Source organism: Rattus norvegicus, chromosome 2 (assembly GCF_036323735.1).
Source record: "Rattus norvegicus strain BN/NHsdMcwi chromosome 2, GRCr8, whole genome shotgun sequence".
Taxonomy (NCBI): domain Eukaryota; kingdom Metazoa; phylum Chordata; class Mammalia; order Rodentia; family Muridae; genus Rattus; species Rattus norvegicus.
The window spans coordinates 2,012,187-2,028,592 of record NC_086020.1 but is presented as its reverse complement, the minus strand read 5'-3'; the positions used below and the strand labels follow the sequence as shown (position 1 = coordinate 2,028,592).

Below are 16,406 nucleotides of genomic sequence, written 5' to 3'. Positions count from 1 at the left end.
TCCAATAAACAGTAGGTACAACTCCCTGCCACAAAAATAACTTTAAAGTCCCAGCACACTTACAAATAAAATTTCATGTTTTTTTACACTAGTTTGATTAGTTTGCTTTTTTTGTCTCCATCTTTATTAATTTGGGTATTTCTTATTTACATTTTAATTGTTATTCCCTCTTCTGGTTTCCAGAACAAAATCCCCCTAACCCCTCCCCCTCACCTTTTATATGGGTGTTCTTCTCCCCATCCTCCCCCCATTACGACCCTCCCCCCAACAATCACATTCACTGGGGTTCAGCCTTGGCAGGACTAAGGACTTCCCCTTCCACTGGTGCTCTTACTAGACTATTCATTGCTACCTATGCAGTTGGAGCACAGGGTCAGTCCATGTATATTCTTTGGGTACTGACTTAGTCCCTGGAAGCTCTCGTTGGTTGGCACTGTTGTTCATATTGGATCTCAAGCCCCTTCAATCTTTTTAAGTCCTTTCTCAGATTCCTTCAATGGGAGTCCCATTCTCAGATCAGTGGTTTGCTGCTGGCATTCGCCTATGTATTTGCTGTATTCTGGGTTTGTCTCTCAGGAGAGATCTACATCCAGTTCCTGTCAGCCTGCACTTCTTTGCTTCATCCATCTTATCTAGTTTGGTGGCTGTATATGTATGGGCCACATGTGGGGCAGGCTCTGAATGGGTGTTTCTTCAGTTTCTATTCTCAACTTTGCCTCCCCATTCCCTCCCAAGGGTTGTCTTGTGCCCCTTTTAAGAAGGAGTGAAGCATTCATATTTTGGTCATCCTTCTTGGGTTTCATGTGTTCTGTGCATCTAGAGTAATTCAAACATTTGGGTTAATATCCACTTATCAATGAGTACATACCATGTGTGTTTTTCTGTGATTGGCTTAACTCACTCAGGATGATATTTTCGAGTTCCATCCATTTGCCTATGAATTTCATAAAGTCATTGTTTTTGATAGCTGAGTAGTATTCCATTGGGTAGATATACCACATTTTTTTGTATCCATTCCTCTGTTGAAGGGCATCTGGGTTCTTTCCAGCTTCTGGCTATTATAAATGAGGCTGCTTTAAACAGAGTGGAGGAAGTGTCTTTGTTATATGTTAGGGTCTCTTTTGGGTATCTGCCCTAGAGAGGTATAGCTGGGTCCTAAGGTAGTTCAATGTCCAATTTTCTGAGGAACCTCCAGACTGATTTCCAGAATGGTTATACCAGTCTGTAATCCCACCAACAATGGAGGAGTGTTCCTCTTTCTCCACATCCTCACCAGCATCTGCTGTCACCTGAGTTTTTGATCTTAGCCAGTCACTGGTGTGAGGTGGAAACACAGGATTGTTTTGATATCATTTCCCTTATGACTAAAGATGTTGAACATTTCCTTAGGTGTTTCTCAGTCATTCAGCATTCCTCAGGTGTGAATTCTTTGTTTAGCTCTGAGCCCTATTTTTTAATATGGTTATTTGTCTCCCTGTAGTCTAATTTCATCAATTCTTTGTATATTTTGGATATAAGCCCTCTATTGGTTGTAGGATTAGTAAAGATCTTTTCCCAATCTGTTGGTTGCCATTTTGTCCTTACAACTTTGTCCTTCGCCTTACAGAGGCTTTGCAGATTTATGAGATCCCATTTGTTGATTCTTGATCTTAGAGCATAAGCTATTGTTATTTTGTTCAGGAAATTTTCTCCAGTGCCCACATGTTCGAGGTTTTTCCCCACTCCTTCTTTCTATAAGTTTGAGTGTATCTGGTTTGATCCACTTGGGCTTAAGCTTTTACAGGGTGATAAGAATGTATAGATCTACATTCTTCTACATGATTACCTCCCTTTGAACCAGCATCATGTGCTGAAAATGCTATCTTTTTTCCTTGGCTCCATTGTCAAACTCAAGTGAGCATAGGTGTGTGGGTTCATTTCTGGGTCTTCAATTCTATTCCACTGGTCTATCTGTCTGTCTCTATACCAATACCATACAGTTTTTATCACTATTACTCTCTAATACTCTTTGAGTTCAGGGATAATGATTTCCCCGGAAGGCTTTTTATTGTTGAGGATAGTTTTAGCTACCCTGGGTTTTTTTGTTATTCCGGACGAATTTGCAAATTGTTCTGTCTAACTCTATGAAGAATTGGCTTGGAATTTTGATGGGGACTGCATTGAATCTGAAGCAGTCATTACAAGACTCCCAACCAAAAAGAGCCCAGGTCCAGATTGGTTCAGTGCAGAATTCTATCAGACCTTCATAGAAGACCTCATACCAATACTATCCAAACTATTCCATGAAATTGAAACAGGTGGAGCACTACCGAATTCCTTCTCAGAAGCCACAATTACTCTTATACCTAAACCATACAAAGACCCAACAAAGAAAGAGAACTTCAGACCAATTTCCCTTATGAATATCAACAGAAAATACTCAATAGAATTCTTGCAAACTGAATCCAGGAGCATATCAAAACAATCATCCATCATTATCAAGTAGGCTTCATCCCAGGGATGCAGGGATGGTTTAACACACGGAAAACCATCGACGTAATCCAGTATATAAACAAACTGAAAGATAAAAACAACATGATCATTTCATTAGAGGCTGAGAAAGACTTTGACAAAATACAACACCCCTTTGTGATAAAGTTCCTGGAAAGAACAGGAATTCAAGGCCCATACCTAAAGATAGTAAAAGCCATATACAGCAAACCAGTAGCTAGTATTAAACTAAATGGAGAGCAACTTGAAGCAATTCCACTAAAATCAGGTACTAGACAAGGCTGCCCACTCTCTCCCTACTTATTCAATATAGTTCTTGAAGTTCTAGCCAGAGCAATCAGACAACAAAAGAGATCAAACGGATACAGATTGGAAAGGAAGAAGTCAAAATATTACGATTTGGAGACGATATGATTGTATACTGAAGTGATCCCAAACGTTCCACCAGAGAACTACTAAACCGGATAAACACCTTTAGCAAAGTGGCTGGATATAAAATTAAATCAAACAAATCATTAGCCTTCCTCTACACAAACGAAAAACAAGCAGAGAAAGAAATTAGGGAAATGACACCCTTCATAATTGTCCCAAATAATATAAAATACCTCGGTGTGACTTTAACCATGCAAGAGAAAGACCTATATGATACGAACTTCAAGCCTCTGAAGAAAGAAATTGAAGAAGATCTCAGAAGATGGAAAGATCCCCCAAGTTCATGGATTGGCAAGATTAATACAGTAAAGATTAGTTTGCCTTTAAAGTGAAGCTATAGGTGACAACTAGTGGTATACTTTGTCCAAACTGCAAACAACTTACTTTTACTGATTAGTAAATTTTTTTATATTCTTTGTATTCTTCAAAAATTAGAAACATAAAAAGAAAATGTTTTGCTATGTACAGATGATTAACTAACTTTAAAGGTTAGAATATTTGAGCAGTGAAAATATATTCTACCTGAAGCCATATTGTAAACTAAAATGAACAAAAATTATCTGGATATGTAAATACCTTTATTCATTAAAACACAGCCTTTTTCCCAGCCATCATTTTCAGATTTCGTCCTCCAACAACACCTCCTCATGGTAGGCAGAGATTCTGTATGGAGAGAAAAAAAAAAGTCAGTTTTATACCATAACCTACTCTTCATTGATATTTTATCAAGGGAAATGGGAAAGTTGAAAACTCAAATGTCCAATTAACAAAAGTATAATCCCAAGTAAACCTTATCAAAATGTGTTATTTTCAGGTTGCTTTATCAGTGCAGTCTGTCCAGAGAACATCCTCCCTACACTTTTAGTCTCATATTTAAACACTTTCCAACTTTCTACTTGTAAGAGGGGTCAATGGGAAATTTATGTGCTCCTGAATAACACTTAATATCCTCTTTGCATAAAACTTCAATAAATCCAACTGTCACTTACTCGTTACCATTAATTAGTTAAATAATCTATTAAAATATTTCCTTCATCGTCTGACCTAAAATGACTCTTAAACTGTGTCATACAAACAACTCAAGAAAACACACATAGTATCTACTAAACAAAATGCACCCCCAAGAACTTCATTAAAAGATCTACATAAGGGACTTCTTAGTGTGATAACAAATTTAATACATGAGGTTGAAACGAAATACATTGAGGGAGTATTACTTACTGCAGACCCATGCCAAGATGTGCTCTTGAGAAATGATTACATGCAAGAGATCAGGGGTAAGAAGATTTGGGGGCGGTGAGGGCCTGGAGACTGTGTAGAAGCAGGCAGACAAGAGCAGAGCCATGAGGGCAGAGAAGGGAAGACAAGGTCAGAGGACAGAAAACACTGGCATTCTTAATGCAACACTTAACTGTACTATACAACACCAAGTTTACCAGATCCTGGCATGTCTCAAGCTTCCAGCCTAGGGACTAACTAGTTAAGTCATTGTTGGATCAAAAGAGGCAGAAAGTTAAATTTTCCAGGTACAAGTTAGGCCACCACTGTATTAACTTTCATAAATTAATGCAATATTTACATTGCTTTCTGTAATTCTCTAAGATTATATCAAAGACTATTATATGAAGCCTTCACTATCAAATCAAACTAGCTTTGGTAAGATTTGTAAGAATCTTTAATCTTAAAACATATTTTTTCCACACACAGGATTCTTAGTTTTTGAAATGCCTTTTGATTGGGTTTCTCTTTCTGACATTTGTATTAACAACATATTATATACATGAAAAATGGCTAAAGACACAAGGACGTTTTCAGCTAAGTCCCTAGAGTGAGAAAGACAATTTAAATGTTTTAGGGGCCTATGTAAAAAGGCCCTGAAAATAAATTTCTAATTCTGTGGACTTTGCTCTTAAATTTGCTCTAGGCGGGTACCAGGGTGTTCCATGGTGTGTTCCATATCAAGCCCAGAATTGCCAGATGTATCTCATAAATTCTCCTTAAGAGGCTTATTTGCTAGTCTTCATCCCTTAAGAGCCAAAGAAATTCCTATTGCATAACGACTGGTTCAAAGAAACTCTGAATCTAGACACATACTTTTAACAGCAAATGATTTGAACATTCTGCAAATGTGTATGTGGCAGTCATTAAATGTAACAACATGTAGTCATATGCATGAGAATGTCCTCACAGACTCTGACATCTAGCTGTGTGGTGCTGTTTGGAAGGGATTAAGAGGAATGGCCTTGCTGGAAGAAGCATGTCCCAGGAGGGAAGCTTTGAGAGATAAAGAATGTTGTTTATCCAGTTTGCTCTCTCTGCTTCTGCTCACCACCATGCTTCCCATCAAGATGTCTATTAAACTATGAACAAAGTTACTTTCTCATGAGAAAAGCAACAGGAAGGTCTCTTCCTCAGGTTTGCAGCTTACTTGGCAGAGCACCAGGATTCTCTGCTTGAGAAAGTCTGCTTCCTTGGTCTCAGTTTGCTTAGAATGACAAAGACCCTAGGTTGCCTGCAAGCTGGCAAGCTGGGAACAGTGTCCTCTTGCCATTTCTCTACAAATAATAAAATATATCTTCAAACTTAAAGCCAGGTATGGTGTATTACACCTTTAATTTCAGTGTCTGGGAGGTACAGTGAGGAGAATCAGAAGTTCAAGTCCAGCCCTATCTATATAATGAACTCAGGACCAGCCTCAACTACAGAAGCCTAGTCTCAGTTCTTAAAAAAAATGAACAAATAAAAGAAAAATAAATGAGAAATAAAAAATAATAACAATTCATCTGATTATTCATTTAAGAGCACGGTATGCTCACAAACATTTCTGCTGTGAAAAGCCAGTGAGAAAATCATTATTGATGGTGTAACAAGGAGGGTATCAAGTCTGACACTGAGAAAGATATGGATATGCATGAGGGGTGCAGCACTCGCCTGTCATTGAAGAGGCTGTCGGTTTGGTGTCAATAATTAAGGAAAAACACAAAACCAAGCAAGCCCCAAAAGAAACTAAAACTGTGTTTTCTATAAAACATTGTCCCAAGGCAAAGTCACTTCCCTAGTAGTGGAAATTAGTGAAATAAATATCTGAAGAGAACAAAACTTACAAATACCTGCTACTTCTCCCCAATCGGATTCTTTCCTCTCTGAAAATAATCTGTCAACTCCAGCGAAGTGGCTGAAGAACAGCCATAATTTTAACAAACCCCACATGGAAGGAATGAGAACTGGAGTGGAAGAATCTTCCAAATATACTGATCTCTATATTACCAATAAGAACTGAGGCTGGAGAGAAGTCTCAGTGGGTAAGAGCCCTGACTGCTCTTCCAGAGGTCCTGAGTTCAATTTCCAGCAACCACATGGTAGCTCAGATCAGCTCTGTACTGAGATCTGATGCCTTCTTCTGGTGTGTCTGAAGAGAGTGACAGTATACTCATATACATAAGATAAATAAATTAATTTAAAAAAAAGAAATAAGAACAAACTAGAAGTAAACAAATCAAGTTTTCCGGAAATTAAACCCCCGACAGCTTCTATTAAAAGGCCAAATACAAGGCAAGTGTTACATTTCTCCACACTTGCATTGATACTCATTGCCCTAGTTAGGGTTATTATCACTGTGATGAAACACTGAAGCAAGTTGCAGAGGAAAGAGTGTATTTGCCTTACACTTCCACTTGGCAATCTATCACTGAAGGAACTTGGGACAGGAACCCAAACATGGTAACAACCTAGAAGCAGGAACTGGTACAGTGGTCAACCAGTGGTGCTGCTTACTGGCTTCCTCAGCTTGCTTTCTTATACAGCCCAGGACCACCAGGCCAGGGGTGGCCACACCCACAACAGCCTGAGCCCTCCTGTATTAATCACTGAAATAACACACTATAAGCTTGATTACAACCTGATCTTATTGGGAAGCATTTTCTCAATTGAGGTTCCCTCCTTTATGATGACTATAGCCTAGCTTGAGCTGACATAAACATGGAGAGCATATTCATATGTACACGTTCATATTTCACTGAAACCAACAAGAATCTTGTTTCACATGCTCAAATAGTATCATGAAAATATATTAAATTGCCATTAACTGTACATGTGATTGGGTAGCAAAGAGTGTTTCAGTCCAGCTAGGACTACATAATGTTGGGGTAGAAATCTCATTTCACGTCCAGACAAACCACTATGGGACAACAAGGTTCCATGTGGAAATGTTTAATGAGAGAAGAGTAGAAGAGGAGAGGAGTAAAGACCGGCCATGAGCATGTGGAGGGACGGGGGAAGGATAATGGGGAGAGAAGGGACAAAGGGGAAGAGGGGAAGCATGGCAAGAACAATAAGCAAGAAAGGAAGAAAGTAAGGGAATGATGAGGGGACAAGCATCCCCTTTTACAGTGCCAGGCATACCTGGCTGTTACCAAGTAACTGTGGGAGTGGAGCTTAGACAGAAAACTAACATATAGTGAGAACCTGTTTCCAAGAAAAAAAACAAAAACAAAAAACAAACAAGGAAAATGAACAAAAAAGTTTTTTCCAGGACTGAAGAGATGCTTCAGTAGAGAAGAGAATATAATACTCTAGCAGAGGATCAGAGATTGGCCAAAGCAAAAACATCTAGCAGCTCACAACCACCTGACTCAGCTCCAAGAGCTCAGACACACTCTCTGGATGCCAGCACCTTCATTCCCATGTGTGCATACCCACCATCACCACCAAGCAGCTACTACATACACATGCATATTATTAAAATAAAATAAAACATTTTTAATAGAAAAAATTCTGAAAATTCAGACTCAAACTCTGAACATATATATCACAAATTCTCTCCTAAAAGTAGTATATGGAAAAACTCCAGCATTTGAACCTATTTGATAGCAACAAGAACCATGTAGTATGTGGAAAATTACTACAAATCATTTATAGGATTATACTCTATGAGGTGTCATGGTATAAAAGCATAAATTTCTGCTAATCCATAACGATCACCAGAAAAGAAATAGTTTATCGATGTCTCTGTGGTCTTATCTATAGAGAGGTTCCCCACTCCACAAGACTTGTCTGTTTATTTAAATAAGACTTTGTCTAAAGGGAAGAGGGCAATGGATTAGGATACAAATAACATGATGAGGCATAGTTCAAAACTGAGGTTTTTCTTCCTGTTCCAAGCAACTTTTGCAATTACAATGTGTCCTCTTTACTATGTTGACTCATTAGGAAGCAATGGTTCTGTATTGGCAAGTCATCAATTATAAACTAGACTCGTAGGTAAAAACCAACTTGTTTGAGGTGATTGGGTTTCCAAAGCTAATTGTATGGTGTTTGCTCATCTCAGGTGAGCATCAGTGAGAAACAGTGTCTAAAATACAATGCACAAAATAAATCAGCCCACAACTTCTCTATATTCTGCAACATTAACAGAGAAACTATCAATGATGATGTCAAAAACTTAAGCTTAAAAGTAAATTAGACATGAACTCATAAATCTACAACACATTATGCCCATCATTTGGGGAATGTCCTCAAAACAATTTAGTGATTTATCACAGGATTCTGTCCTGCCAGTGCAGAGCAAAAAGCATATTGGAACAGACTTAGAATCCCTTTGAAAACGATACAAAACATAAAGTTACTTAAAGGCACCATCCAACCGCTACAGAGAGACACAATGGAAAGAATTTACTAATGAAAAACCTCAGCTCAGATCTTAGTCAAAGGACTGCCACCTTAGCTATTATACAGGGTATATTCAAGAGCAGTGAGCCTCAGATCTCTTCACCTATTAACAAGAAATGTGACTGACTAGTGATCAGAAAATACCCATGTGGGCCATATGTGGATATTAGGTAGAGATGTGACCAGAGTAAAGAGAACTGAACGTAAACATGTCAAGCAAGTAGGGTTCCATTGTTTAATCCTGTCTTTAGCAGTCTTTTCCTCATTTAAGTTTTAGATTTAAGTTCTGAATAGAGTCTCCTCAAGGTTTAAAAGTAAAAGAGTTTTGAACAGATGAGACTGATTTAAACAAGTCAGATAAAAATAGTGTAAAATTCCTCAGTGTAGGGTTGCGTGAGTCCCATGTCCACTCTGCCACAGGGCAAGGCTACAATAGGCGGGATGTGGGAGATGACTGCACTTACCCCATCGACCAGTGGTTGCATGGGCAGTCAAGGGACACTGCTCTGGGGATGATGAAATGTAGTCTGAGGCACAGGACCACTGGAGCTGCCTGAGGGATTGGGGAGGTTCCTTGGGCCTGCAACAAGGCAGGGGCTGTCTGGTTCTTATGCTCTTAGGCATCCAGGTGCCCCTGAATGCCACAGAAGAGTTGAGAATGGAGTTGGGGCCCATGGAACTGGATCTAGTCCCGGGCTGAAGGGGAAATAAGGGGGCCTCTAGCTGGTCCTTTGAGGAGAGGCTTTGGCTTGGTGAGGGGGTGCTTGCTTTGGCTTGGTTGTGGTGGTTGCTGTGGTTCGGAGAGCAGGGAGGCCTTCTGCAGGAGATTAGATGCTGGCTCTGTAGTCTAAGGCCTTCTCTGTGGCTCACCATGGCGAATCCCAATAAAATGAGACAGTCCATGGTTTTACGATATTTACCGGCATGGTGAAAAGTGAATGATTAAAACCGTACCCCACTTCTTAGGGTGGACTTGCGATTAAGTACCTTTTGAAGGGTGAAATATCTAGGAAGGAAAGGTTATTGGCTAAGCCTCCAGGCCTTTGGTAACTCATTAAAATGGAGATCTGCCTTGAGTCTATGAGACCACAGGCCATGTCCTCTACTTGTGGAGGGACTTGAAGCATTACCCTTCTGTGACTGATGGCCATGAATCTATGGAAGGCTGTGGGCTTGTGATCTGCCTAGTTTCCCAGGAGTCAGGCGAAATGCCTACTGTCTCTTCAGTGTCACCGGGATTTCTAGCCTTAGTTCAACCAGGAACCAGGCTCTCTTTCATGGTACCACACAGTTCTTACGTCTTGTTTTCATATGACTCTATGAAAGTTGCCCAAAGTGCCTCAACCACTGAAAGGTTCTGTAAGCTAAAACTGTAATGAAATATTAAGGCAAAAATATTAAATGTCAGCCAATCAGCGACTATAAAGTATAACACTAGCCTGTTCCATTCGTCATACCAGAACAGTCAGCCAGCTGGCTTCCCCTTCAATGGAAGGGGAGTGGTAGAGCAGCATGGATTTAGAATGTTTACAATAGGCTTCTTGACTTACAGGATTACTAAAGCATGTGTCCTTCTTGATGGGCACAGCAATAAGCAGCTCATTCTGGACTTCCATGTACATGTTAAGAGGCCTCTCACACCCCATCAAAAACTTCCTTTTGTCTCCTTACATGGGCATTGTTAAGCTTTACTTAATTTTGCTTATTTTTTGGTTTTTCTGACATAGGGTCTCTATAGCCAAGGATGGCCTAGAACTCAAAGTTATCCTACTGACTCAGACTAGGTCTTGGCATACACTACCATATTTGATTCTTAATTTTAATATTTGTCAAAGGAACTATCTTCATTAGGAACAATCAGTTTTTGCAAAAGTGGCATTTTACATATTTACTAAGAAAATTACTTATACAATAAATAATAAAGAGCTCATTTATCACACCCTGACAAAATGCTCCCAAATACAGCTAATGGCATTTGTAACTCCTAAAGATATGAAGTATTAATGAAAGAAACTGAAGCTTCCCTGCTCCCCCACACACACCCCGTAATTTCAACATTCAGAAGACTGAGGCTGAACAGTTATGGCTGGTTTGGGCTACCTAGGAGTGGTAATGGCGGTGTTGTGGGGAGGAGACATAAGAAGAGCAAGCCAGGTACAGTAAGTCACACCTGTAATCCCAAAACACAGGAGGAAGCTAAGGCAAGAGCATTCTGAGTTCAAGCCAACAGAGGCTAGATAGCTATGTAGTTAGATCCTATCTCAAAAAAACCAATAACCAAAACAAGTAAGTGCAGCTGCTTTGAGTGACTTTATTCAGTCTCATTGCTGTGGTCATATACAGATACAAAGTGCTAACTTACCCTCAGTTAATAGTTACAAGAAATATTTGTTAACTAAAACAAATGTACAATGAGTTCACTGTTGTGCCCATTTTAGTTGTATGACATAACACATAATGTGCCACAAATGTAGAGAAAGCAACCTAGGGCCACTCTTAGACAAGGAGAGATAAGCTGGGTTTTGGCCCACACTTATCTCTCTTCTCAGTACCTTTCCCCCATACCTTAGCCATCAGTTTCCTACTTAGCAGTTACTTACAACTGAGGACCTTAAGGTATAGTGCAATCCAGGGACATCTGTATTTAAAGGTGCTTCTCTGTAAGAAATCAATGGGACAGTCTTTTAAATGAAGAGAGTTAGTGAAACTGGGATATCACATGCAAAAGAAGATGGACCATTAGCTTACACTATATATGAATATTAATTCATAATAGATTTTAAAATGGACTTAAACATAAGACCAAAACTACTGAACTCAAGAAAAAGAAAATAGGTAAATATTTTGACTGCACTTCTTTGTTTCATCCATCTTATCTAGTTCGGTGGGTGTATATATATGGGCCACATGTGGGGCAGGCTCTGAATGGGCGTTCCTTCATCCTTCCAGAGCCTTCCTAACCCGAGCTTTCTCTTAGGGTTAGGAGTCATCTTACACATGGCTGTCCTCTTCACAGCAAGCGTACCATTGACACTGCGATAGTAGGTGACTGAGCTGGCAAGAGTAGTGCCACATCCCAGCAGAAGATCTTAAGTTTCAGGATAGCTGGGACTATCTGGTGAGACTCCTCTAAGAAAAGAGATTCTTGGGAACTAACAGGGTTTCATGGCCTACTCTACAGAGAAAATGAAGATCTGTTCCCAAATACTGAGCCTCATTTTGATTAATACATTTGTATCTTACCTATGTTGAACTTTTCCTCAAAAATTGTTTTAGACTTGGTCATTAAAAAGTACTGATAGATCTATCATCCCCTGTCATTAATATATTAGTCCATGTGAATCAGAGTACACAGAGATGTTTGGAAGACAAAGTTTCGTGTTAGCATGAAATTCTTGCCGGGGCTTTGCCAACTTTTGGCTGTATGATCTGAAGATTAGCTAACCTCTCAAAACCAACTTTTTCCTCACTAAGAACTAGCACAGCTACCACCCCTATACTGCAGAGCACAGTGAAGACTGATAAGCACTGGTGTAGGCTCGGCTTGTAGAAATCAGTACTATTTAAGTGTTTTAGGAATTTTAAGCTTAAGTAAGCTTGAGTCTGATTTAAGTTTTCATTCACGTCGAGAAAGCATAAAATATTCTTGCATTCCATGTTTGCTCTCAAGACAGCCAGGTTTTTGACAGAATATTTGATTTGGGCTTCTGGAGCCGACATATAACCTGATGGCTTAGTGTTCCATACACAATGCCAGACAAAAGGCAGCTTATAACAAAGTTCCTGTACGGTATTTATCTCAGTTACTTAGAAGCTTTGCTTCTGTTTGACATAGCATGGAAAGTTTGACTTTGATCGTTAAAGTCTTTTGATTTCAATATGAATTCTGAAGGAGGATGAATGGACTGGTTACAATCCACTCTTTCCTCTGTTCTTAGACTAAGCAACCCAGGGATTCTTGGGGCGTGGGCTTTTCACTCAGCAGCAGGCTGGCCCTCGACAATGTCTGGCCAGTCACGGTAAGAGGTGACCATTCCACAGCCTGCTCCTCAGCGCTGGAGCACTCCTTCAACCATGCTGCAGCCCTGGAGATCTGTACTGTGGACAGTTGCAATTATCACAAGGAGAATGGAGAGGATGTAGAATACCCACCAATTGAACCGGGGAAGGCCCTGGAAGACCACAGCAGAATCGATGTATTGATGTGTCTTTCAAATCAAAGGCTAATTCGAGCTTTGTGGATGTTGGCACCACGTCTCCAGATTCTGATCACGCTTCTCCTTTGCCATACCCAGCACCTGGTAACTGGCCATCCTACCGGGAAACAGAATTGGCTTCTTCGGTCTGTCAAATCAAACAGGGGCCACCTGTGGGAGAGGTAGAGGTCCTGGATTTCAAGGACCCAGCATTGGTTTTGGATCCAATGGGCACCAGAACCCCAGCTCCTCCACAGGCAGATGCAGCTTTCCTAACTCCAGGCAGGAAAGACCTTGGGAACAGAAACACCAGGTCCTATCCAGAGGCATGGCCAGTGCTTTCACAGCCAGATGTTCCCGTCGCTCCTTTGGAAGGAGAAATCCTTCCTAATTACCCCGATTCTGGTACATGCCACCCCTGAGTGGAGGGAGGTATGTGGTAGGACTGGATGACCACGTGAGTTCTAAAGCTCAAGGCAAGTGCATTGAAAAACTGGGCATTTGAGGTTTTGTTTAAAGAAAATATAGCAGAGTTGACAAACTAGATATGGTCATTCACCTGGGCCCATCCCTGTACCGGGCAGGCTGGAACAGGCTGGGGCAGGCTAAGGCAGGCAAGGGCAGGCTGAGACAGAAAGATTGTGTAGGTTCAAGAGTAGCCTGGGCCATATAGGGAATTCTAGGCCAGCCTGGATTATACAGCCAGCTCTTATCCCAAATGTAATAAAAATTTCGGTTTGCAAGTTCAGAGAAGGTGAGCCATGTCGAGGCTTCATAGGCATTGCAGGATGGAGGGTACAGCCATTTAGCTTTGTCTGTGGTAGTTAGCTGTGCAGGCTTAGGGAAACATGCTGAAGAGCCTTAGGGAGAGAACATGGTATAGACACCTGTGTCTGCTATTAGTTCTCGTTCTTGTCCCCATAGCTGTGGCCTTCACCTCCCCTGAACCACCTTAACCTGGTTCTGTGACTCACTTGCACTAAAGGTAGCAGGAAGAAGGCAGGGGAATGCCCAGAGGGACAAACTTTTCATCCACCCTGATGGACTGGGAAACTGGTCCTAGATTCATCCTCCCCCACACCTATCTCCCGCTCTCCCTGCTCAATGATCTCTGCCAGGAGGACATGTCAGAGGTCACACCTCTCTCCACAGCACTTCAACTTCACAGTTCTTCTGTCCGTTTATTGACCAAAACATTAACCTAGCAAAGAGGACCTTCTGGTTCTGCTGGGACATTTTCTGCAGGTTCAGGAGTTGTTTAGAGAAATAGTTCAGGAGGGAAGAAAACACTTTGTGTTTAACAGAGTATAGAGTAATAGTTAGGGTAGTACCGTTGTTGTCAAGTTTGAATCTTGGCCACGCTAAGGCAACTTATTTCACCCTCAGGTCTCTGATTTTCATGTACAAACATATTGCCAGGATTTGTTGTTAGTATATGTTATGTTTTGAGTGCCTGCATTAGTCTGTTCCTCAGAAGACAGTTAAGAGCATCATTACTAATCTTTAGAGGATTTAAAACATAGCAAACTGGAGGATGGGGGTGGGGGAGTGAACAGCTGGGCTGGAAAACAGAGAAACTGAAAACAGAAAGTGTCATTAAAAAGCTTTTGCCTCCTGTCTCCTTTTCTGCTTGATGAAGTTTGATGAGTATTTGTTTTTGTTAAAGCCAAAGGCATGGATTTCTTTTAAACGTTAGAACTTTCAAATTCTTCTAACAATCTCCTAAAATATTCAGTGTGAGTTCTTTCTATCTAAAGAGATTTAAAGGTACGAATCAAAAGTTTCCTCAAAGGGATTTTGTGTTACAGATGTGTTTTTGAGTGGCCTTTTGTTGGGGGTTGTATTTTCCTGGCCCAGGAAGAGCACACAGTTGTTGGAAAGTGGGTGTATGTACAGTTGTCTGAAACCTGAGGAGCGGGCTATGGCCCAGCACAAAACTGTAAACTGATCTAAAACCTTCAGAGAGTTTTCTTTTGCAATCGGTCATGGTTCTTGAAGCGTGAACTTTGTAGATGATAATGTGTCACAGTGTCAAAGGTTGTGCGTGGCTGTTTAAGAGCTCAGAAAGGCCTGAAATGGAACCAGTCACTGGGAACTGAGGGTAACAGCATAACCCAGAGGGACATGATCTGTGGTGTTTAATCAGCTGCCAAATGTAGTCAGTGCTGACATCTAAATGCTAGAATGTTTATGAAAAAGACATTCAGGGGGAGATTTTCCAACTGGAAGCTTTTAAGTCTTAGAGGAGAAAAATACTTTTAAATTTTATTTAAAAAAATATTTCTGTGTGTTCATGTGTACAAGTTCATGTGTGGGAAAGCCTAGCCCTTAAGAAAGAATGTTTGGTGAGCTGTGTGAAGCATAGAAACATGTAATTGTTATTATTTATGTTCAGAGGAAACACTGCTGTCCCAGAGGTTTATCCAGAAGCTGTGGGCTTACTCTGGGCAGCTGTTGACATGGGGCTGAGACCTTCTAGTACCAGCTCAAGGTAGGAAATGCACAGCTTCTGGTAGTGGATGGACTTGAGTTCCCCCGCAGCTCTGTTGTGTAGTTTGAAGACAGATGCTGTTTGAACCTTATTTTCTGAATAGAGAGCACCCTTCTCAGTACGTTTTAACTTCCCCTTTAAGCATATAGGATTTGGTTTGCTGAGTCAGGGAATTAGGATTTTGTTAAAGGCTCAGAAAATTTCTCTTCTTTTTAGTGTTGTTTTCATTAGTGTGTGTGTGTGTGTGTGTGTGTGTTTGTGTGTGTGTCTGTGCATGCCTGCCTGCCTGCCTGCCTGTGCATATGTATATGTGTTGTATCCGCCCCATAGGAATAGGAATAGGAGAGGTGCTCTGAAGTGGCCCCAGGGCAGCTTATGCAGCATAATGGTATAGACAGGTTCCATGCTGCCACCCTGAGCAGTGTTTCTTTGTCCTGAGAGCTGGCTGCAGCCCTGCTCATATTGGGAGCTTTCAATTCCAGGCTGCAGTAGGTTTTTGGTTGTCAGAGCAGAGAGTATCTGCATTCTCACCGCCAGGGAGTAGGACTCCATTTGCAGAGAGAGAGATTCATGGGGAAAGACTGCAGCGCACTTGTTAGTCTCAGTAGATTGAGCAGCTGTGAACTTTCTCTTCACTAAGGCCATCCCTAACTCAAGCCTCGGGAACTGTTCCCTACAGCTTTTACTCTGGACTGAGCTCACCCTCCCTGTTGCCTGCCCTGATCCTCAGCTTCTACCTGGTTCCAGGCAGCTACACAAACAGACCAGTTCTTTTAGTCTGGGGCAGGGATTTTGTTGCAGCTTTCAACCTGGAGTAGCAAGCGCTGCTGAGGTGCTGGGGTCCTTGCAGCTGGGAGAACTGAAGTAGAGGAGGAAGGTGCGGCCCAAGGTCGCAAGCTCTGGGCCAGGGTGTGGTGGTCTCACAGGTGGCAATTTCTGAGCACCATCTCCACTGCTGTTTCTCACCCCCTGGCTTCTGATACTCGCAGGCCGCTTCTGACATTCCCATAGCGATGCGGGATGGGGAGGGTTCTGTGGGCAACAAGTAGACACACCACCCAATCTGGATCAGGCAACCCAAGGGTGTCTGTTAGCCCCGCCTCTGCCCTCTCCCCCATGTCCCACCCCCA

The 16,406-nt window shown here is 41.3% G+C and overlaps 1 long non-coding RNA gene across 1 annotated transcript; it reads right to left on the bottom strand.

The window, feature by feature from the left end:
• Nucleotides 1-270: 270 nt before the first annotated feature.
• LOC134485558 (uncharacterized) lies at nucleotides 271-16,360 on the bottom strand. The gene is made up of 3 exons (XR_010063685.1): nucleotides 4,144-16,360; nucleotides 3,499-3,585; nucleotides 271-2,556 (listed from the first exon to the last, which is right to left on the bottom strand). It is a non-coding gene; the product is annotated as an uncharacterized LOC134485558 (long non-coding RNA).
• Nucleotides 16,361-16,406: the final 46 nt, after the last annotated feature.